This window comes from Staurois parvus, unplaced genomic scaffold (genome assembly GCF_062004578.1).
Source record: "Staurois parvus isolate SC_StPar_1 unplaced genomic scaffold, SC_StPar_1.0 ptg000715l, whole genome shotgun sequence".
Taxonomy (NCBI): Eukaryota; Metazoa; Chordata; class Amphibia; order Anura; family Ranidae; genus Staurois; species Staurois parvus.
Genome location: NW_028318511.1, coordinates 6,276,286 through 6,301,937, shown reverse-complemented (window position 1 = coordinate 6,301,937; position 25,652 = coordinate 6,276,286). Strand labels below are relative to the sequence as shown.

Genomic DNA, 25,652 nt, shown 5'->3' with positions numbered 1-25,652 from the left:
CTGATTGGTCAGTTTTTTCTCAAACGACACCCCTTTAATATCATAGAAAAGGACTGACATGCCTGGTGAAGGGAGCTCTCATTTAACATCAATCAAGAGAGATCTAACGAACTTGAGAGCCAAGGCAACCTTTTTGCTTGGACAACTGGACTCTGCTAAAACCAGGACTTTGCAAGTATTCTGCCTTCTTAACTCCTTTCTTTTATTTCTCTGTTGCTTTATTGTTCTCTTTATGTTTTTGTAACATCTTCTTCTGTAAATATTTTAATTGCACCATTTTTAGTAATAAACCCTATTTTGAAAAGTGTTGAAACTCGCTCTAAAGCTTTTAATGTAAACTAAATAATCCCTGTCTCTTGAAGATTGCTACTGTATGTAATAATCCTCTGAATATACCTGTCTGTGGTGACAGTGTGTGTTTCAGACACATGCTAATATCATAGTGTTATTGCTAGGATTTGCGAGTTTCCTCCTCTGTAAAAAAAGGTGGTGGTGGCAGTGTGTAGGGTTGTGTAATTAACTTAACCCAGTGACAATCGCTCTCAGGCTGCTGGCACATAGATTGTGGTCCCACGAGCTGGAAAATCTTTGTGCAGGGTCAGGCTGAGAGTGGCATTGTTACGCAAGTGACAGCGCGGTGTGAGATCGGCTGGTCCTTTGTCACAAGTTGGAGAGAAGGGTTGGGCACCGCGTTCCATCACATATTGTCTGGCAGTGTGCGTGGGATAGTTCTGCATTAGAGCATTCAGTGCAGCATTAGGCATTAGCTCTGCACTGAGGGATTGTAACCTTTGTGGAAACAGTCCTAAAGAGACAAGCGGTGCATATTTTTGTTTTTATAAAAGAGACATACAGCAACAGCTCCTTCCTATTTCTGCTTTCTATTCTATCTTTTCTTCTTGCAATTATGCCTGGTTTAGCTGAATACAAGAGAATGAGCAAATATGATTTGAAGCAAGTGTGAATGATTACGTGTGAAGCAAGAGGAATTGACATCGGTGGCAAGAATCGTGAAAGTTTGATTCATGCCCTACAGGAGTATGATATCTGAGCAGACCAGAACCAGGGGGAAACTGAAACTGAAGGGGTTCCCGCCATCTCTGAGCCCAGTGGTTCAGATATGGCCTCACAGGATGGGCAAACAGAGACTGACACTGGAGTACCACAGAATGTCACCTCCACGCAACAGCATGAGCAGGCCAGCACCAGAGTGCCTGTAACCAGCATAGACGCTCCACAAATGCAGGAACCCCTGAAACGCATTATGGAGACGGATCCTCTGACATACCTGCAGTGCCTTGAACACTAAGCAGTGGCTGAGAGAGAGGAACGCCAGGCAGCGACTGACAGAGAGGCTGATTGCCGGCACAAACTGGAGATGGCTAGGCTCCAGCAGCAGTGACAAGCTTAGAACCTCGGGTCCCTAGAGCACAGGGATGCCTTCTTTGCCCATAGGCACAGCAGCCAAATTTCAGGAAATGGAAAAGGACAGTGACATTGACGTGTATTTACTATCATTTGAAAAAACTTGCCGTCAGTACCATCTGCCCCAACCACAATGGGCTTGGTACCTGACACCAGGCCTACAAGGCAAGGCCCTGGATGCATATGTTGAATTGCCAGCGCAGCAGGATGATGATTATGAAGCTCTAAAGGATGCAATTTTCTGGAAGTATCAGCTAACCCTGGAAGTTTACTGGAAGCGATTTAGGTCCTTGCAAAAGGGACCTAGAGACTCTTACACGGATGTGTTAAGTCGCTTGCACACCACATTCCGGCAGTGGACCAGAGACCTAAAAGCTGACTCCTTCGAGTCCCTGGAGGATCTCATGATCCAAGATCAGCTGCTGCACCTCTGTCCGGCAGACGTCTGACAGTTTGTGTTGGAGAGAGAACCAGCATCTGCCAAAGCCGCAGCAGAACTGGCAGATGTCCACACTCGGGTTTCTGACTACCGCAAGACTTCTCCAAATGGCTAGAAAAAAGGGAAATCACCCATAGCAACCCCTCCTATGTTGGTGAGTCAAATTTCCTATCACCCAACACCTGCAGTCCCAGGTGTCCCAGGAATCTCCACTGACACCTGCAGATGTTACACCTGTGAGAAACCTGGACATCTCATAATGTTTGTTAGCTCCTTTGGGATAGCTATAAAGTTAAATGAAGAAAAAAATAAACTGACAAAAAACTTATAATACACAAAAATAATAAAAACAAAATTAAACATTTAATTAAAATTAAAAAAATAATTTTTTTTTAAGTTTATAAGTTATTAATCTGATGTTTTTTCACAAATATAAAAATGTATATTAAATATGTAATATATTAAATATGTAATACATGACAATATATTCCCAGAGCACTATGCATTATGATTTGGGGTCAAATTAACTTTAATTCACTCACATTAGTTAGTTATTAATCTGATGTTTTTATATTTATTGTTCCATATATGTATACAATCTTGTTTTACAAATAAACATATTCCCAGAGCTCTATGTGTAATTGAAAGAGAAAGCACAGCAGAAAAACCTTGCCTTAGTTTTTCAACAGAAACGTCAGACTTAACGGTCCAATAGGGGATGGCTCATTGTGATTAAAAATTTTGTTGTTTGTATACCCTGTAAATTACAGCTTGAGTTATTTGACACTTTAGAAAACTTTTTATACAAGGTGGTAAAGGAACATAAAGATCTACCTGCTGGCTGAACATAATACTACAAAATATTCCAAGGCTATATTCCCTTAATGATTAAAAAAAATATAATAACGATTAAAAAATATTTTATATTTTTAGGCCAGATTATAACAAAAAGAAAATTTTTACAAACTGCTGTGCATTCCCCTAATTTACCGGTAATTAATTTCTTCAAAAAGGTTAAAGTGTTACTAAGCCCACAACACAGCCTGTATATGCATAAAGCATGCTTGTTATACTGACTGTGGAACCTAAGAGGTTAATCCTTTCTTCTCTGTTCCTCCCCTTTTTCAAGCAATTACCTGTTATCTCCTATAAGACAGTCTGAACCATAGCCATTTTGCACATGCTAAGTTTGGTGTGTATTGCTAGAGAGGTTTTTTTTTTTTTTCTTGGAAGAGTGCATGTGATCAGCACACGGCCAATCATCACTGTCCAGACAGAGGGTCGGGGATTTAGCTAGTGCTGGGCTGGACACAGATAAAAGCCACAATACTGCTCTAACTGCTGATAAGAAAAGGTATTTAGCAGTTTATATTTACTAAAATAATTGCATTTTTATGTTCTGTGTACTGTGGGAGACCAGATATAGGTGATGCATTGTCCTGGGTTTAACCTCCCTAGCGGTATTCCCGAGTGTAGCTCGGGGTAGTTTCAGTACCAAAAGCGGTAACCCCGAGCTACACTCGGGCTTACCATGCGGCGTTGCTCAGGAATTCCCTGCAGCACTTACCTTGTCCTGCGCTCCCACGATGCGAGTGTCGGGACGTACGGGGGCCGGAACCGGCGGCAAATGTAAAAATTTTAAAAACTGTGATTTTTATATAAACAAATATTACATAGTAAACATTACTGTATCAAACCATTTCACATACATTTTGTCCCTACTGCTTTGTTCTGTGCCCTGCCTGCATTTTGACTGTTCTTTCTGCCTGGAAACTAAAGTCCATGGTGTCCAAAAAGCGTCCTTTTAGTTCAAAAGCGGTTTTAGAGAACAGTGACAGTAAATCAGAACTACTTGCAGAATTGAGTGATAATGATTCGTGGGGAAATTCGGCATTAGACCCTGAAAACGATTTTGTGACTTTGCTCAACGATGTGCGAACTTGGCGCTATATTTCAAATTTCAGTGTTTTTGGTTTGATTATATTTTATTGAATTAAATGTATTATTATTATATTATTATTTTTTATGATTATTTATTAAATTATAATTTATGATTTTGTGTTTCAAGTTTAATCCCACCCGGAATGTTTACTAGACTCTTGTTCGGACAGATTTCAGTGAGTTATTCCTAAAAATGACAGGCCTACAATAAAAAAGCAACATATTTACATGCAAAAAAATGTACCACTTTCAGCACAGAAATATGGACATAATCATACCGCTAGGGAGGTTAATATTGATCAACAGATGTCAGTTTTCTAAATCTATATTTCTTACTGGTTTATTTAATGGGTGGCGTTCAATATGCAGTAAGTTCCCATATATATATATATATATATATATTTATTTATTTGTATAGTATATAGCACTGTACATAATACTGTTGTTTTTAAGTAAACATTATTCAGCTGTGAACTGTGTAGCCTGGTGAGAATATAAATGAAATCATATTACAAGTTCAGGTGTAACCGTGACAGAATGTTTATAGTAAGAGATTGTAATATACATATCTTTCTGCTGTGTTTAGCTCAGTGTAAATGTTACTATATCTGCATTGTTCTATGACCTGAAAAACACTTGTCATACATGCACTGAGCCGTGTTTCTATCTCCTTTTATTTATAGGTCAAGTCTGGACGCACAGAAGGACATGTGACAGCTGTCAGATTGAGAAAGAATGAGTAATGAGAAGGATTGATGAGCAGTCTTTGCTTCTGAGAAGAAAAAGTTCAATTATATAAGTATGACTTCATGAACTGTAATATGTTTAGAAGTGGCATTAACTCCTTTCATCATATCTCAACATATTTACTTTTTGTATGTACTGTAGATTAAACTAGTTACACATAAAACACTACATATACAAGCTGTGAGGGATTAGTACAAATTCTTATTTTGTGTGCCTACACAAGTAATCAGCATATACTGTAGGTCTCCGAGTTGTATTTGTTTTGACAATAAATTCAGTTATACATTTTATTGTACTGCTGTAACCATGGACAACTGAACTAAACACTATACAGGCTTAAGATGATGATATCAAAAAATTTGTTATGTCAGCTTATGCTAAACCAAACACTTATGGGTTGATTTACTAAAACTAGAGAGTGCAAAATCTGGTGCAGCTGTGTATGGTAATCAATCAACGTCTAACTTCAGCTTGTTCAATTAAGCTTTCACAGAAAAAAAAAAAACTGGAAGCTGATTGGTGTCTATGCAGAGCTGCACCAGATTTTGCACTCTCCAGTTTTAGTAAATCAACACCTCAGGCTACTTTCACATTGATCCGCAGCAAAAACACAAACGCAAAGGTTTTCATTGTGTTTATGGTGCATTTTTAACATGCCATGTGGCTAAAAAATGCACCAAAATGCACTGCGGGTGTGTTTTTGATGTGTTTTTGCTACGGTTTCCATTTATTTCAATGGGGAGGTGGGTTTTGTTTACCGCACCAAATCTGCACCAAACATGCAGAAAGCAGGATTCTTAAAATTGCACAAGACCCGCAACTGATCAGTGCGCAGAATTCCATAGGAAAACATGGTGCCCGTTTAGCTGGTGCCTCTGTGACTAAAGCTGCCAAATAGACTGCTTTCACACTGAGGAGATTTTCAAGAGTTTTTGTGTTCAAAAAAAGCGCCTGAAAAGCTCAAGAAAACTGCTTTCCTGTATATGTGAATGTATATCTATGTATGTTTTCACACTGAGGTGTTGCGCTTGCGGTGTGGGGTAAAAACTCCTGCTTGCAGCATCTTTGGGGTATGTTTGGGGAGTTAAAAAAAAAACGCCTGAAAATGACCTCAAAAATAACCCTGAGAAGCGTTTTTGGTGCAGTTTTTAAGTCGCGTGTCCTTTAAAAAATGCCAAGAAAGTGCGGCAAAAGCACGGAAAAAACGCCAATGCATTTTTGCTGTGTTTTTGCGGTGGATCAGTGTGAAAGTAGCTTTATTTGTGTCCTGAGGTACAGTATCAAAGGTTATGATGACATATACAGTTTCCAGGAAAATGTCGTATGATAAGCATAAGCGTGTTCGACATGGTCGACTTGTGAGAATGTGGAATAGACTCTCTCAAGAGTTGGTTCTGGCCAGCTCAGTGGATTGCTTTAAAAAAGGCCTGGATTCTTTCCTAGATACACAGAATATAACTGGATACTAACATTTATAGGTAAAGTTGATCCAGGGAATATCCGATTGCCCCTCGGGGGATCAGGAAGGTATTTTTTACCCTGCAGAAGAAAATTGGATCATGCTTTGCTGGGTTTTTTTTGCCTTCCTCTGGATCAACTGTGGGTATAGGATTATAACTTTTTTTTAATGGTTGAACTGGATGGACTTTTGTCTTTTTTCAGCCAGACTATGTAACTATGTAATCGAGAAAAAAGAACATTGCACGGGATTGTGACCCGGAATAAGAAAACAACTGCTTCAAAAGTGACTGCAGAGCTCAGTCCCAGTCCCGTGAATACAGTGCACAATACGCTGTGTTTGTATTGCATTCATAATGCATACTTTTTTACAGATCTGAATGCAGCTGTATGTTATTCAAAGGGCCTATGCACACAGGATGTTAGGCTCTTGCCACCTGCATCCCAGAAACCTAGGATGCTAGGTGGCAGGAGCTACCTGCATCCTAACAACCAATTTGTGCTGTATGTATATAAAGGTTTGCACAGATGTAACACGCATACAATGTATGAACAGGATTGTATACAGAGCCATCAATTCACACAGTGTATAGCCATCTTTTCACCCTGCCACTGAGTTGGCATTTTTTACTCAGTATTTAATCCTAGTCATTCTCACATTTTGTCACTCTTTTTGAGTTATTTATAAAGTCAGGCATGTTACTTGTTATGAGTATTGTTAATGTTTACATATTGTTTATACTGCTTAAATATCAATTGTCTTCGTTTATAGTAGGAGTTTCTGTCATATTTCAGATATCAGTACATTTTCCATGTATTTTCAGTAAAAAAAATCATGGGGGTTGGCAACCCTGGGAGGGACATAGAACAATGAAGCCAAATATAATGAAGGGAACCTGTACTGACCAATGGTGGGTAGGTAGGTGGTGGGGTATAACTAATAGGAGGACTCATCTAAAATAACAAATGGCAGTGTACTTATTAGATTTTTCCCTAAAAGTTTCTTACAAGGGCTAGCATTTATGATATAAATTGAATAATAAACCTTGAGGCACTTGCTAAACATGATAGGAAATTGAAACAAAGGGGCATATAAGCCACATCAAATAAATGTATGCTTCCCCCTTAATGTCAGACTTCTGCCAAAAATAAATGATGCTACACAAATAGAACTTTTGATGTCTAGGTTGCATAAATTACAGCATATACAACAATAGACAATAGTTTGGCATTTATAGCATCTTCAATTCTGAGAGGCGGAAATGACTGTTGTTTCTTTTTTTTTTTTATTCCACTGTAAATATATAAATCATTGTTATCATTATTGTTTTCTATCTCAACTGCTCATTAACTTTTGCAACGGGCAAAACAACAGCATCTGATTATGTAAATCCTGTTTTATGTAGTAATAAATGATACTTTAGTCACTATCCTCTGGAATAAATGTTTTGTCTTTTTTGTTTATTAACAACACTCTATTACCATTTTGCATTTCTAAAACTTCCATTCACAATTATATAGACACCATTAAATGGGCTTTTTTTTTTGAGGGGGGGTTCAAAAAAGTTGTTCAAGTGCAAAAACGCACATAAAAACACGCAAAACCACTTGTATCAGGTGATACAGGTGCTTTCACTGAAGTTTATGGGGCCAGAAACACACAACACCACGTAGTTGTTAATAGGCCTAAAAATACATACAAAAGCTCTCAGGTGTAAATGGAGGCCTTAGCAAAAACAATTGTATTTAAAAATGTTTAGATTAACTGCTTTCCCACCGCCCTACAGCAGAAATATTGCTACAGGGCGGCAGGGCTGCACAAAAAATCATGTACAGTACATATACGTGATTTTGAATTTCCGGGTAGGGGGTGCACGTGCCTTACCCTTACCCTCAGCTGTTGATCACCGGGTCCCAGTCGGTGATTCCCCGCCGGCACCCAGCGATCGCCAAGTATCACTGATGAGGGAGAGTTCTCTATGTAAACAATGAAGATCTCTCCTCTGCCAGGTCCTGCACATTGCTTTGTATGTAGCAATGTGCTAACACAGTAAAGCACACACACAGTAAAACAGCACACAACACACAGATAACCCTTTGATCTCCCCAGATGTTAACCCCTTCCTGCCCAGTGCCATTGACACAGTGTCAGTGCTTTTTAGTAGCACTGATCACTGTATTAGTGTCACTGAGGATGTCAGTGACAGTTAATCAGTACCACCCCCCCCCCCTTCCCAGTGTTAGAATGCTCACAACAGTCCTGCTACAAGTCGCTGATCGCCGCCATTACTAGTATAAAGAAAAATTCAAATATACAGGTGAAACTCGAAAAATTAGAATATCGTGCAAAAGTTAATTTATTTCAGTAATGCAACTTAAAAGGTGAAAATAATATATGAGATAGACTCATTACATGCAAAGCAAGATAGTTCAAGCCGTGATTTGTCAGAATTGTGATGATTACAGCTCATAAAAACCCCAAACCCGCAATCTCAGAAAATTAGATTACATGCAATCAATAAAACAAGGATTGTACATAGAACAATATCGGACCTCTGAAAAGTATAAGCATGCGTATGTACTCAGTACTTGGTTTGGGCCCCTTTTGCAGCAATTACTGCCTCAATGCGGCGTGGCATGGAAGCTATCAGCCTGTGGCACTGCTGAGGTGTTATGGAAGACCAGGATGCTTCAATAGCGGCCTTCAGCTCTTCTGCATTGTTCGGTCTCATGTCTCTCATCTTTCTTTTGGCAATGCCCCATAGATTCTCTATGGGGTACAGGTCAGGCGAGTTTGCTGGCCAATCAAGCACAGTAATCCCACGGTCATTGAACCAGGTTTTTGTGCTTTTGGCAGTGTGGGCAGGTGCCAAGTCCTGCTGGAAAATGAAGTCAACATCCCCATAAAGCTCGTCTGTAGACGGCTGCATTGACCCTGGACTTAATGAAGCACAGTGGACCAACACCAGCAGATGACATGGCTCCCCAAATCAACACAGACTGGAAACTTCACACTGGACTTCAAGCATATTGCAGTGTGCACCTCTCCATTCTTCCTCCATACTCTGGGTCCTTGGCTTCCACATGAAAAAGTTGCTCTCATCAGAAAAGAGGACTTTGGACCACTGAGCAACAGATCAGGTCTGTTTTTCTTTAGCCCAGGTAAGACGCTTCTGACGTTGTTTGTTGTTCAGGAGCGGCTTGACAAGAGGAATACGACATTTGAAGCCCATGTCCATGATCCGTCTGTGTGTGGTGGCTCTTGATGCACTGACTCCAACCTCAGTCCACTCCTTGTGAAAGTCCAACACTTTTGAATGGCCTTTTCCTGACAATCCTCTCCAGGCTGTGGTCATCCCTGCTGCTTGTGCACCTTTTTCTTCCACACTTTTCCCTTCCACAGAACTTTCTATTAATGTGCTTTAATACAGCACTTTGGGAACATCCAACTTCTTTTGCAATTAACTTTTGAGGCTTTCCCTTCTTATGGAGGGTGTCAATGATGGTTTTCTGCACAACTGTCAGGTCAGCAGTCTTTCCCATGATTGTGATTCCTACTGAACCAGACAGAGACCATTTAAAGGCTCAGGAACCCTTTGCAGGTGTTATGGCTTAATTAGCTGATTAGAGTGGGACACTTTGAGCCTAGAATATTGCACCTTTTCACAATATTCTAATTTTCTGAGATTGTGGATTTGGGGTTTTCATGAGCTGTAAGCCATAATCATCACAATTCTGACAAATCACGGCTTGAACTATCTTGCTTTGCATGTAATGAGTCTATCTCATATATAAGTTTCACCTTTTAAGTTGCATTACTGAAATAAATGAACTTTTGCACAATATTCTAATTTTTCGAGTTTCACCTGTATATTTTCTGCTGTTTGTAGACACTATAACTATCACATAAACCGATTAATTTACACATATTGGGATTTTTTGTTAGCAAAGACGTACCAGAATACATTTTGGCCTAAATTTCTGCCGAAATTTGATTTTTTTAATTTTTTTACTGGACATGTTTAATAGCAAAAAGTAAAAAAATACAGTTTTTTTCTCAAAATTGACGGTCTTTTTTTGTTTATAGTGCAAAAAATTAAAAACGCATAGGCGATCAAATACCACCAAAAGAAAGCTCCATTTGTGAGAAAAATTGACATATATTTAATTTGGGTGCAGTGTTGCATGACTGCGTAATTGTCATTTAAAGTAATGCAGCGCTGTATCGCAAAAAATGGCCTGGTCAGGAAGGGGGGGTAAATCCTCTGGAGGGCAAGTGGTTAAAATAGGATTGTGGTCTGGCTAAATAGTTCAATATTTACATAGTTTTAACAAGCAGCAAATAAACTTAAACCCCCCAATAACCAAGGGTAAAAAAGACCTCAACACCCAGACCCAATTCTGCAAATTTGACATGTGTTAGTAAAACCGTACATATCATCGCAATTACTTTGTGCATCCAGTTGGATTATAGTTTGTTTTTTTCAGGACAGATTGGGCTTTCATTTAGTAGTAGTAATAGTATTGGATATCTCTTGATGTTTTTATTATCAAAGGAAAACTGGCCCAAAATAGTAAAAAACAAAAATGTTTTATTTAGCTGTATATTTCTTGCAATTACCAAAATCTACCACCAAAGAACAACCCTAAATTCTCCTGCCCCTAGTGATACCACATGTGTGTATGTTATTTGCTGTCTGTACCTGTAGTAGGACCCAGAAACAATACTATAGATTTTGCATTTTTTCTATCCTACCTAAAAAACACTGACATTAACTGACACTGTTTTTAATTTTAACCACGTCAATACCGGACACTTTCACCTGCTCAGGACACTTTTCAGCTTTCAGCACTCTCACACTTTGAATGACAATTACGCAGTCATGAAACACTGTACCTATATGACCTTTTTATCATTTTTTCACGCAAATTGAGATTTCTTTAGGTGGTATTTAACTACTACTTTTTTTTTATTTTTTTGCGGTATAAACAAAAAAGATCAACATTTTTTGTGGGAAAAAAGCGTTTCTTTGTTTCTGTCATAAAATTGTGCAAATAAGTAATTTCTCTTCATAAATTTTGACCAAAATTTATACTGCTACATTTCCAAATCAGTGTGTATTATATGATCTGTGTGAAAGTTATAGAGTCTACAAACTACAAGGCATCATTGAAAATTGATCTATCCTGATGTACTGACGGCCTGTTGGCATGGTGAGTTTTTTGAATTTGTAATTTTTTACCACAATTCTTTGGAAAATGAAGAAAGTAAATAATTTTCTTTTCACAAAAACGTCATATTAACAAGTTATTTTTCACACACGGCATAGGAATACTTGCAACTACACTCCAAAACACATTCTGCTACTCCTCCTGAGCATGACAATACAACATGTGTGAGGCTCAACATCCAAGGAGCACCTATAGGCAGTATCCACTTTAAGACCAGGCCTTCTTCTGACACTTTATTTACTAGTAATAATCAGTATCTTTGCTATAAAAGTACTTAGTAACCCCCAAACATTATATATTTTTTAGCAGAGGCCCTAGAGCAGTTTTTTGAAAGCAATTTTTGGGGAAAAATAAATTTTAAAGGATTTTAAATGCACACAAACACATTATAATACCATTTTTTGGCTAAAGAATAAAATATGGTGTTTCACCGAGTAAATAGGTACCAAGCATGTCACTCTTTAAAATTGCGCACACTTATGGAATGGTGCCAAACTGCGGTATTTAAAAATCTCCATAGGCGTTGCTTTGTAAACCTTTAAAGGTTACCAGTTTAGAGTTACGGACGATGTCCAGTGGTAGAATTATTGCTCTCACTCTGACGTTTGTGACAATACCTCACATTTGTGGTGCGTCTGTCGTTTACTTATGCGTGTGAGACAAACGCGTGCATTTGCCTTTGCACGTAAGCACGGGGTAGGGGGGGGGGCATGCAATTTGTGTAATCTCTGTGTAGCTGAAATATAAAATCATTAGCTACACAGCTGGGCTGTCACAGGCTGCATCCTCCAATTACCCACCACCCTGCACTGAGCTCTCTTGTGTCTCTGTTTATGTTCTGTGATGGCTGTGATTGGACAAAGGTATCACGTGATTGGGAGGGCCAATCAGAGAGCCCATATCCTGGTCTGTGATGTGCTGTGCCCAAGGGACACAGCCATCACAGAATTGAGCTGCTGCACGGCCTCCTGGCCACGTGTAGGCCCCGGTTGAGAGACGTATGCATATGTGAAAGCTTCCACCTGGCCGTTTATGTATATTGGCCAGGTGGGAGGTGGTTAAATGCAGTTTTTAATCAAATTGCTGATCCTGACCTTTGACCCTGGCTTTACCCCTTGACTCTTATACTAACTGTAACCCGGACCTAGACTAAACATTAATCTAGCTCTTTTTTTTTTCTTAGTGTCACTAAACTCACATAAAAAACAATCAATAAATGCTGCATTACATGCTGTTCATACTCACTCAGGCACTATGAGATCTGTATTCTGCAAAAAAAACAGGTTGATCCGACTGCCCTACTGCTCTCTATCTCCACCTTCTGTCCATGTCCGCAATTCAGAAAGGGAATTTGCAGCTGTGGTGGCAACTCTGCACATGCTCAGTTTTCAGTAAGTTTCCATGCTGAGCATTTCCTCCCTATAACATCTGAGCAACCCATGTGAGTATAGCTTTACACATGTGGGTGTATACACAGTGGTAAATGACAGACCACTCCCTCCCTCCTCCTCCATGCCCACTAAGCAGCTAAACACAATGGGGGCAGCATATTACATGCTTCACCTCTCTCTTATTCTAAGACACAGGCTGGAGGGCGTGACACAGCCTGTAATTGGCAGAAATCCACCCACACCATTGCCAAAAAATTATAAAGATTTGATTTCAAATGTATATTTGTATGACAATTTAAAACAGTTTATTAATATTAATTATTCATTTTTAACTCCGTATTCCAAAGGTTGTTTTTTTTTAATTTGAACATGTAACCAGCAGCAGAGGAGAAGCTCCTCCTGCATATATTTCCCCAAAGACAGGCTGAGAAAGATCTGGGCTATGTGACAGCTGTATATCGATGGGGAAAACGGGTACATAGATTTTTTTTTTTTTATTAAAATAAGTACAGTGCCATCATCCACATACAGAAATAGATGGGACAATGTCAATAAAACAGTGTGTGTTTAGCATCATCTTAATTTTTAAAACGTATTATATTTTTTACACACTTTTGTTTGTATCTTTCTCTCCTGCAAGAAGAGAAAAATATGTTTCTTTCACTCCATTCAGAAGAGAAAGAAAACACATGGGTGGGCTGCAGAGTGACTGATTACTGTGATAGCTAATCATAAGCTATCACAGCAATCAGGTGACCGGGAACCAGAAGTCCTAGATCCTGATTGTTTGTATGAGAGCCCAGGTTCTGTGCTGGGAGCGCGCTGTGTGGCGCATTTCCAGCTCAAAAGTGGAAGGTTTAAAGCCCACCTCCTGGACACCACATATAGGTGTTACTGTGTCATTATTGGGTTAAAAAAAAAAGAACTCCCTGACCTTTGAAGCTGCATGCACTGTGGAATCATTCAAGCTCACATTTTGCAAAAGAAGCTTTTCAGTTTTACTTTTACTTCCTTTCTGTTGCTCAACTATATCTGACAGCACTGTGTTGACAGCCAGCTAGCCTTCTAAATTTCAATATAAACACGGAGCTGATGCACACAAAGAGGAGAGAGAGAAAAATGCTGAATCCCCACTTGAACTACTTCACTTCTTGTATTATGGACTTTGATAATGAATTGCTTTATTAGAATGAAGGATCAGCAAGGGCTTGTTTCAAAGCTTATTTACTGCTTGTTCAGAATATGTACATATTTGAATGTCCAGATCATGGCCACAGATCAAGTTTAAAGCTGGACTCCAGGCACACAATTAAATACACCTAAAAAAAATACACAGATCAGCAATAACATTGCCCAAAGCATCATGCTGTGATAGCTTCTGCTGGCTTGTCTTCTTTCCATACTGTGTCCTGGTGCCATCTCTTCCCCTGGTAAGCAACACACACACTCTGCCATGTAAAAGAAAATGTAATTCATCAGACCAAGCCACCTTCTTCCATTGCTCGGAGGTTCAGTACTGATGTTCATGTGCCCAATGTAGGCGTTTTTGACTGTAGACTGCAATGTACTGTGTGATGTTCTGACACCTTTCTATCGGAACCAGCATTACCTTTTTTTCAGCATTTTGAGCTACATTAGCTCTTCTGTTAGATAGGACTACATGGGCCAGCCTTCGCCCCCCACGTGCATCAAGAAATCCCTGGCTACCCATGACCCTGCCTAATATATTCCACCCATTTTCAGGTGCCATTTTAACAAGATAATTAATGTTATTCACTTTACCTGTCTGTGGTTTTAATGTTATGGCTGATGGGCGTATACTGAATGTGTTTTTCCTGTCAAAGGATATTCCATTTCTGTACATTTAGTCCTGTGATTCGCAAAGCCCTGGAGCACAAGTTTGTTTGCGTGATTGCAGGGTGTTTGTCGAGTGAAAAAATGCGTGGCAAAATCACCCTGCGTTTTCAGGTGCCATTGAAATTAATGGCATCTGAACATATTGATGAGCGATTTCACATTTTAACAGCACGGCGATTCCACCCACGATTCAAAAAGCCGATATGTGAATGGATTCTAAAAGGAGAAGCACTAGATTACATAGGTCCTCTTTTCATCTCTCTCCTCTGGTCCGCAAGTTTTTACTAGCATACAGTCAGGTCCATAAATATTGGGACATCGACACAATTCTAACATTTTTGGCTCTATACACCACCACAATGGATTTGAAATGAAATGAACAAGATGTGCTTTAACTGCAGACTGACAGCTTTAATTTGAGGGTATTTACATCCAAATTAGGTGAACGGTGTAGGAATTACAATAGTTTGCATATGTGCCTCCCACTTGTTAAGGGACCAAAAGTAATGGGACAGAATAATAATCATAAATCAAACTTTCACTTTTTAATACTTGGTTGCTAATCCTTTGCAGTCAATTACAGCCTGAAGTCTGGAACACACAGACATCACCAGACGCTGGGTTTCATCCCTGGTGATGTTCTGCTAGGCCTCTACTGCAACTGTCTTCAGTTCCTGCTTGTTCTTGGGGCATTTTCCCTTCAGTTTTGTCTTCAGCAAGTGAAATGCATACTCAATTGGATTTAGGTCAGGTGATTGACTTGGCCATTGCATAACATTCCACTTCTTTCCCTTAAAAAACTCTTTGGTTGCTTTTGCAGTATGCTTTGGGTCATTGTCCATCTGCATTGTGAAGCAGCGTCCAGTGAGTTCTGAAGCATTTGGCTGAATATGAGCAGATAATATTGCCCGAAACACTTCAGAATTCATTCTGCTGCTTTTGTCAGCAGTCACATCATCAATAAATACAAGAGAAACAGTTCCATCGGCAGCCATACATGCCCACGCCATGACACTACCACCACCATGCTTCATTGATGAAGTAGTATGCTTATGATTGTGAGCAGTTCCTTTCCTTCTCCATACTCTTCTCTTCCCGTCACTATGGTACAAGTTGATCTTGGTCTCATCTGTCCATAGGATGTTGTTCCAGAACTGTGAAGGATTTTTTAGATGTCGTTTGGCAAACTCTAATCTGGCCTTCCTGTTTTTGAGGCTCACCAATGGTTTACATCTTGTGGTGAACCCTCTGTATTCACTCTGGTGAAGTCTTCTCTTGATTGTTGACTTTGACACACATACACCTACCTCCTGGAGAGTGTTCTTGATCTAGCCAACTGTTGTGAAGGGTGTTTTCTTCATCAGGGGAAGAATTCTTCGGTCATCCACCACAGTTGTTTTCCATGGTCTTCCGGGTCTTCTGGTGTTGCTGAGCTCACCGGTGCGTTCCTTCTTTTTAAGAATGTTCCAAACAGTTGTTTTGGCCATGCCTAATGTTTTTGCTATCTCTCTGATGGGTTTGTTTTGTTTTTTCAGCCTAATGATGGCTTGCTTCACTGATAGTGACAGCTCTTTGGATCTCATCTTGAGAGTTTACAGCAACAGATTCCAAATGCAAATAGCACACTTGAAATTAACTCTGGACCTTTTATCTGCTCATTGTAATTGGGATAATGAGGGAATAACACACACCTGGCCATGGAACAGCTGAGAAGCCAATTGTCCCATTACTTTTGGTCCCTTAACAAGTGGGAGGCACATATGCAAACTGTTGTAATTCCTACACCGTTCACCTGATTTGGATGTAAATACTCTCAAATTAAAGCTGACAGTCTGCAGTTAAACCACATCTTGTTTGTTTCATTTCAAATGCATTGTGGTGGTGTATAGAGCCAAAAATGTTAGAATTGTGTCGGTGTCCCAATATTTATGGACCTGACTGTATGTACTTTTAGCACACCTTGACTGGTCCTGTGTAGTTTACAGGATATTACAAGAGACTGACAAAAAGCCAAATTTTAGACTAGATTCTTTAAAAATGCAGTCAGTAGTTTTATCAAACACACAACTACATGTATTTTGTGATTTATATCTGGCTACAGCTAAGCTTTAACGTTTGGAATATAATCAAAGTGGGTTAATTAATAATCATTTATAATTATACATGTTCAACTATACTACTAGATATGTAGAGTGTGCTTCCTGTTTAGCAGTGCTGAAAGAGGGTTTGTTCCTTACTACTACTTCCGCTCAGCCTAGTTAAATGGATTTGAAACTATAGGAGGACCATTCCTGATGATGTTCCTACAGACGAAACACATTGGGCAGGGCTTGAGTAATGTGACGTCAGAATGCTGAGAGAAGTGCACCGGTGAGCTGGACAATTCGGGTCTTAGCTGTGAGATCCTTAATGCTGGGCTGAGTGCTGTTTGTGATTCCCACTGGATTGTTTTTAATGTGATATTCTAATAAAGAAGCTGCTTTATGCTATGAGCCTTTTCTCCTTTAAACTTTTTTGAATGGGAGTTGCTTTTCATGAGTGTTATGCAGATTGTAGGAACCAAGGGATTCCTGTGCTTTGAGCAATTTTGCCCTGAGCTGTTTGACCATTTTGTAATAAGTGGAAAATCTGGTGAGTTATACCACTGGTGTGTATTGTGAAGGGTGTGAAGCACAAGCACTTTAACACACTAAAGATTTGCTGTCACATTCCTCATCTTCTGGAAGATGTTTTTTTAAACACTATATTGTTTATGGTTTTGTTGTTGTTGATTTATTATTCATAGTTGGATTGACTATGCAAATGTATTATATTATTTATGCACCTTTATTGATTTCCATGGCTTTTTAGTCATGAATGTGTATATATATATACAGTTGCAAGAAAAAGTATGTGAACCCCTTGGGATTACGTGGAGTTTTGCTTGAATTGGGCATAAAATGTACTCTGAACGTCATCTAAGTCACAACAATAGAAGAACACAGTCTGCTGAACATAATACTACACAAACATTAGATGTTGCCATGATTTAATTGCACATAACATGTAAACATTCATAGTGCAGGGAGGAAACAGTATGTGAGGCCCTAGCTTAATGACTTCTCCCAGAGCTAATTGGAGCCAGGAGTGAGCCAACCTTGACTCCAATCAGTGTGATGATATTGGATGTGTTGCTGACAGCTGTCCTGCCCTTAAAAAACACACACCTGTTTTGGGTTTACTGGTTTCAAGAAGCACTGTCTGATGTGAACCATGCCTCGCAGAAAAGAGCTCTCAGAAGACCTACGATCAAGAATTGTTGACTTGCATGAAGCTGGAAAGGGTTACAAAAGTATCTCCAAAAGCCTTGATGTTCATGTGTCCACAGTAAGACAGACTGTCTACAAATGGAGAAAGTTTAGCACTGTTGCTACTCTCTCTAGGCATGGTCGTCCTGTAAAAATGACTGCAAGAGCACAGCGCAGAATGCTGCATGAGGTAAAGAATCCCAGAGTGTCAGCTAAAGACCTACAGAAATCTCTGGCACATGCTAACATTTTTGTTGACACATCTACAATAAGGAAAACATTAAACAAGAATGGAGTACATGGGAGGACACCACGGAGGAAGCCATTGCTGTCCAAAAAGAATATTGCAGCACGTTTGAAGTTCAAAAAAGAGCACCTGGATGTTCCACAGCACTACTGGCAAAATATACTGTGGACAGATGAAACCAAGATTGAGTTGTTTGGGAAGAAAACACAACACTATGTGTGGAGAAAAAACGACACAGCAAACCAACATCAAAACCTCATCCCCACTGTAAAACATGGCGGAGGGAGCATCATGGTTTGGGGCTGCTTTGCTGCCTCAGGGCCTTGACGGATTGTTGTCATTGATGGGAAAATGAATTCCAGAGTTTATCAAGACATTTTGCAGGAAAACGTACGACCATCTGTCCGCCAACTGAACCTCCACAGAGGATGGGTGATGCAACAGGACAATGATCCAAAGCATACAAGTAATTCAACAAAACAATGGCTGCAACAGCACAGAATACGCCTTCTGGAGTGGACCAGTCAGAGTCCTGACCTCAACCCGATTGAAATGCTGTGGCATGACCTTAAGAGAGCGATTCACACCAGACATCCCAAGAATATTGCTACACTGAAACAGTTTTGTGAAGAGGAGTGGTCCAAAATTACTCCAGATCGTTGTGCAGGTCTGATCTGCAACTACAGGAAACATTTGGTTGAGGTTATTGCTGCCAAAGGAGGTTCAACCAGTTATTAAGTCCAAAGGTTCACATACTTTTTCCTCCCTGCACTGTGAATGTTTACATGTTATGTGCAATTAAACCATGGCAACATCTAATGTTTGTGTAGTATTATGTTCAGCAGACTGTGTTCTTCTGTTGTTGTGACTTAGATGACGTTCAGAGCACATTTTATGCCCAATTCATGCAAAACTCCACGTAATCCCAAGGGGTTCACATACTTTTTCTTGCAACTGTATATATATATATATATACACACATACCTACAAACAAACATTCACATTTTTTTGGGTAGCGTTGTGTGCTGCATTTATTGATTCAAAATGCACATTTTATGCCTTAGAATTTACCAGGGTGGGTGGATGTACCTGTACAACATTTTAGTTTGACTTTGTGTGGAGAGCATCAGCTAAAGGCACACAGCCAACTGGAGCGACTCTATGCCTTGGGATCACTGTGATGATCAATCACAGTGATCACATTTGTAAACAGTGTCCTAATTTTTTACTAGCAAGCCCTCCTATTCCTCAACCACAGAGGAAGGGGAGGGGGAGGATTTAATGAATTCATCTCTTCAGTAAGTCCTCCAGCTGCAGCTAGAGATGAGCTGCATGCATAAGAAAGTATTTAATGTTTTTATTTTTTGTGATCGCGTGACAGGAGAGGGGAGGGAGGATTCAGACTAGGTAAAATATGTGCTGAAAGCAAAGGTCCACTTTAGGTAGGCTGAATGTTTTAAGTGAAATAAAAACAGCCACCAGAGGGAGAATCTACAAATCAGTAGACTATGAAATTATAGGCATATACAGTAGTGTAAGGGCTCCTTTACACAAGCTTCACCCTCTGTAGAATGATCAACAGTAGATAGCTTTTCAGTAGGCAATGGTGGTGAGGAGGTGTCATGTCACCGCCTCATCGCCTGGTATAACCCCTAAATACCCACACTACCATGCCACAACTGCATGTATGGTACAGGATTGCGAGGTGGTTGGGGTGATTAGGTCGCAATACTGTCTGCTGAATGCATGGGGTACATTTTTTCTGTGCTCTGATGCAAAGTGTCATGCCCACAGCATGTGTACACCTCCATCTTCTACCTTTTTGCATAAGGAGCACCGATTAAAACTCGGCTCAGTCATGTATTTTTACAACCCCCCACAAAAGCATGTGTATACATAGCCATAAAGTGTGAAAATAATTCCTTTAGTTAACATTCAGATTAAAAAGGTCAGTGCTACAGGCACAGCACAGTTCTATTCAGCCTTCAACAAGAGGCTCCAAAAACACTTTATCTACACAGATGACAAAAACATTGAAAAATCAACAGAAGTCCATAAAAATGTCAAAGAAAAAAGTTCACTATTGGGATGTATTTGTATATGTGACATTTCAGTGCTGGTTTTACATTTTACATTTCTTAGGAGGAAGTAGTAAAGTAAAATCTTTCATTTTAACTGAAAGAAAAGATATTTAAAATCCAATACCATTAAAAGAGAGCGTTAAGATGACAACAGTAAAAGGAGAAAAAAATGTGAATGATTATGCTTTGTCTTTGGGGATTTACGCAACCTAATACTGTGATGTCATTTAAAACAGAATACATGACAAATCAATGCTGAGGTTTCTGTGGAATAGATTCTGAACTTTCTAAAATGTTTCTACCAACGTTACATGTCATTGAACAAATGAGGACAAAAGTTACAAGACAATAAGCAATTCACAGTGTATAAAGGGGAGCTACTTGTCCTTTCCCAGAATTCCATGTTCCTTTGTACCTTTGCAGTGTGTCTAACAAATTTGAATAAATACGAGGTTTGAATGGTTCTACATGCCACATTGCTTTGATCAGGCAATACCCATGCAGTCAATTGAAAAAGTAAAGTATACGTTTTGTCAAAAAGAGACTTCAAGGATTAATATAAATAGAGACGAGGATGGAACAATTAATTTAAGAGTGCTGTGAGACCATTTAGTAATTGTTAAATGTCCATTAAACTCAGTAGAAAAGAACGGAGTGAAAAGCAATAAAGCAAAGCTTTACATACCTTTTATTCTATTCCTTAATGAATGTCTTTTCCTCTGGCACTCACTGCCTCTTCACATCAAAAGAAGAATCCACTTCCAGGCTGTTCTCAGTTCGTCAGAGACCAAAATTTTCAGGATTTCTTTATCTTCAGCATTTGACAGATTCTATCAAAAACAGAAATCTGAAATTCAAAATATGTAGAGGAAGGAGCAGCTCGGATTTCAATATAAATCCATGATGTAGTGCAAAGTGCCGACAGCTGTAAGGGTCTCTAAGAGGATGCTGTTCTACTGCACAGATTCGTTTTAATAGACCAAGTACTGGACTCCTTATACAAGTGGTGGGTGGGGGATATTCACATAACAGTAGGGTGTTTAAAGGAGGATTACTTTACAAACCAGGAGGAGACAGATACACAATGAACAAAGTTATATGTATATTTGCCTATCAATATGTTGAAATAGAGGAACTGCATAACACATGTACAAACCATAGAGCAAAGTTTTAAACTTATGGATCCTGACCCATAATATCTAAATCCTTCTCTTTGGAAATATGGTTTTTAAGACACAATATTTAATAACCATGTTAATTACTTGATTTTTATTCCGAAACAATTACATACTATGTTTGTAAATAATATAATGTCACTTTTAATAGAGAAGTTGTAACTGACCTCCTAACTTCCTTACCATTAAAAATTGTAAAAGCGCTATCTCATATGAAAATGATTGAAGTCTCCACTGCCATATCCATCTCAATACTGGACACTTTCAACCCCTTCCTGCCCAGGACAATTTTCAGCTTTCAGCAGTCTCACACTTTGAATGACAGTTATTCAGTCATGCAACACTGTACCCCGATGAAAGTTGTATCATTTTTTGAGTCAAATAGAGATTTATTTTGGTTGTATTTAAAAGAGAAGTATGGGCTGGAGAAAAAAACATTTATACTCACTTAGGTCCCCCGCTGGCTCTGCATAGAGAACCGAGGGATCAAAGACTCAGTTCTACCCCTCCGATCTGAGCAGAGAGCAGTGACTGTTAGTCTCCAGTCACTGCTCTGTCCCCCTACACCCCCCAAGTGCTTACTAGAGCACTGGGCTGTGGAGGAGGCAAGAGGGGCTAGATTAGGCTTCAGGAGGATCGCTGAGTGAGCCAGGTGCTGGTCCATAGTTCTGGGTGGATCTCAACCATATCGACAGAATCTTTTCAGAGCCTGGATTGGCACTATGATGTCAGCCGACAGCAGACTTCAGCCCGCAGTCAGCTGAAACCATGTCACAGGAGTGCAGAACTAGCTGCACTCCTGTAATTCAAACGTATAACCAAAACCGCCATTTTTGCGGTTTTTTTTATTTTGCTTTACAAATTGCTTCCGGGTCAGCAACAAGAAGGGGAGGAGAATGGACCTGTGACCACTCTGCTTTCTCACCTCTACCTGGTGGCACCTGCTATGCCGGTCCAAGGCCCGCAGATGGCCAAGCGGAGCCCGGGATAGATGGTGTGGCGTGCATGGGGTGGGGGGGGGCATTCAGGTGACAGCACAGCCACCTGAATGCTTCCATCTGACAGACAGGAATCTGCTTGTCAGATGTGCAGACAATCAAGGTGGCTGAAGCTACTGGGAGTGTGTGTAAAAACCCCTGCTGTCAGTCCATTCCACTTAGGGACCTGGCTGCAAAAGGGTTAATCACCACTGGGTTTTTTTACTTTTTGCTATATAAACAAAAAAAGAAGAACAAAAACTATGAAAAAACACATTTTCTTAGTTTCTGTTATAAAATTTTGAAAATAAATAATTGATCTTCATAAATGTAGGCCAACATTTAATCTGCTACATTTCTTTGTTAAAAATAACCCAAATCAGTGTATTATTTTTAGTCTGTATGAAAATTATAGAGTCTACAAGCTGTGGTATATATACAGTGTATGGAAATTGATCAGTCCTGATGTACTGAAGGCCTACCTCATTTCCTGAAGCCCTAAAATGCCAGGACAGTATAAATACCCCCCAAATGATCCCCTTTCGGAAAGTAGACACCCCAAAGGATTTATTAAGAGGTATGGTGAATGTTTTGAAGCTATAATATTTTTCCCACAAGTCTTTGGAAAATAAAAAATTAAATAAAAAAATATTTTGTCACTAAATTGTCATTTTAACATGTTATTTCTCACAAGCGGCATAGGTCTACTTGCAATTATACTCCAAAACACATTCTGCTTCTCCTCTCATGTAAAGGGATACCACATGTGTGAGATTTTTTCACAGCCTAGCCACATAGAGGGGGCCAAAATCCAAGAAGCACCTTTGGGCTTTCAAGGAGCATATATTACGCATCTAATTTCCTTAATGCTCTGGAGCAACAGGACAACAGAAACACCCAACAAAATGACCACAAATGAGGCATAATGAGTGTTTTGAACATGTAATTTTTTTGCCACAAGTTTTTGGAAAATGTGTAAAGAAAATGAAGACATTTTTTTTTTTTACACAAAGTTGTCAATTTATAAGATAATTCTAACACACAGCTTATGCATACTTAGAATTACAAGTCAAAACACATTCTGCTTCTTCACCCGAGTATGGCGATACCACATGTGGTATAGGCCATAATTCTTTGTTCTGGACATGACATCCCACTACTACAGACTACTGCACTGCTGTTGTTCGCTACTTCGCAAGGATGTACATTCCTTGGAAGGATGTGCTTGTGGTTGACTCTCCTCCGCAGATCACCTGAATCTCTTTCTTGGGAACCCTTCCTCCTCTGAATCCGTTTCTGGCCCACTGACACCGACAGATGTTGATGCTGCACTAGGACACTATTGCAGAAGATGTTGGTACACTGGGACACCGACAGATTTTGATAGTCCACTGGAACACCAACAGATGTTAATTTGCACAGGTGATCCTGGCAGATGTTGTGCACTGGGACGCTGTGATAGATGTTGATGTTCACTGGGCCACCTACAGATGTCGATGTGCACTGGGGATACCGACAGCTGTTGATATGCACTGGGACACTATTGCAGATATTGTTGTGCACTGGGAAACTGTAACAGATGTTGATAGTCCACTAGTGTGTGACTGCACAGTAAAATCAGCAGCTACACATAGATCCCTGACAGGCTGCACAGATCACCTCTACCTCTCCTCACTCATGCTCTCTGTGAGAAGGGGAACTGATAAAGAGACAGGTGCTTCTGTTTACATTGTGTGATGGCTGTGATTGGACACAGCCATCACATGATCAGGAGGACCAATAGGAGAGCAGATCTCCTGATCTGTGACCTCCTGTCTGAGGGACACAGCCATCACAGGATGGCACCACTGCACAGCCCTGAGGCCGCACATGAGCCCAAGGTATGGTAGGACATATGGCCATATCCTCCCACACTGGCGCTTGTCCCGCCCAACCGTTTATGTGCAGTGGCCAGGTGGGAAGCAGTTAAAGTGGTTCTAAAGGCAGAAGGCTTTTTTACCTTACTGCATTCTCTGAATTAAAGTGTTACTAAACCTATAATCTTGCATTCACTACATCTGGTCTTCCACAATATACAGAACATGGAAATGTGATTATTTTAGTAAATATAAACTGCTATATACCTATTCTCATCAGCAGTATATAGCAGCCTTGTGACATCTATCAATGTCCTGCTGAGCACTGGTTAATCTTGTAAGAGGAGTTTTCTTTCTTCTCTGACTGTCCTATGAGGCTGCATGACCCTGACCCTCTGTCCTGACAGTGCTGATTGGCCTGTGCCGATCACATGCACCCTCCCAAAGAAAACAAAAATTCTTTAGCAATACACACCAAAAAGAGCATGTGCAAACATGCCACTGCTGCTTTGTACTACGACAGATGGCTTGGGGACAGTAAAAGAAGGGGAGGATCAGAGAAGACAGGATCAAACAGACTTTTTTTTTACACAATGCAGAGAATTAACCCCTTAGGTTCCACAGTGAGTATAACAAGCATGCTTTAGTGCATTTATAGACTGATTTTACTCTTGTGGGTTTAGTAACACTTTAAGGTTAAAAACCTTCTGAAAAAAGCCCCCCCCACCCCCCAAATACATACCTGAGCCCGATCTTAACCCAGCGATGTGCACGAGAGCAGAGTCTCTCTTGGCTCTCTCTCCTTACTGGCTCAGACACAGCAGTGGGAGACATTGGCTCCTGCTTCTGGAAATCACAGCCAGTGAGGAGAGAGTAGGGGACGGGGGCCGTGCCGCACTGTGTGTCTTATGGAAACACAGAGCCGGTTTGGGAGCAAGCATGCACGAGTACCTCTGAAGCAAGCAGGTTGCTTTGGGGGCATGCGGTGGGGGGTGGAAGGGGCAAAAAATGCTGGCAGGGGACTCGAAAATAGGAGGATCATGGTTGCTCAATGCAAAATCATTTGATGAGCATTATTTGCGTTTGAAATGTTTGTTATTGAATGTATGTATTAGGTTTGGCAACAGAAATTGGGGGCTATCTCCATCTATTTTACACAAGCATGGGCTGGACTATGGGACACACACCAATTTTACTGGAAACTGGAAAATGGAGATGACATAAACATGGCCTAGCCCTGGGAAGGCAGGAAAAGCTGTGACTTCATTTGCCTCCATCTAAGGTATGTACTGCTGTTGAGAAGTTTGATCAGGGTAGCAGGAGGAGGGGAATGAGGAATGGGGAGAGCAGGGTAACATTCAAATTAATGTTATCCTTCTCACATCACAAGTTACCCTTTCTTAAAGCTGACCTATATTGCATCTGAGTGCCGCAAACCAAAAACACTATAATTAATTTTTAATATTTAATGCAAACTCTCCTATCCATCCATGTGCCCATATTTTATTTTGCTGGAAACCTGAAAAACACCCCCCTAGC

At 40.0% G+C, this 25,652-nt stretch overlaps 1 protein-coding gene across 9 annotated transcripts in view; it reads right to left on the bottom strand.

The window, feature by feature from the left end:
* The window catches only part of TSPAN4 (tetraspanin 4), a 1,204,586-nt gene that overhangs the window by 1,120,782 nt on the left and 58,152 nt on the right, over positions 1-25,652 (bottom strand). For all 9 annotated transcript variants that reach the window (XM_089653563.1, XM_089653565.1, XM_089653562.1 and 6 more), the window contains exon 2: positions 20,791-20,935. The gene's annotated coding sequence lies outside the window, so the exon portion shown is untranslated. The remainder of the gene's footprint in view (positions 1-20,790; positions 20,936-25,652) is intronic.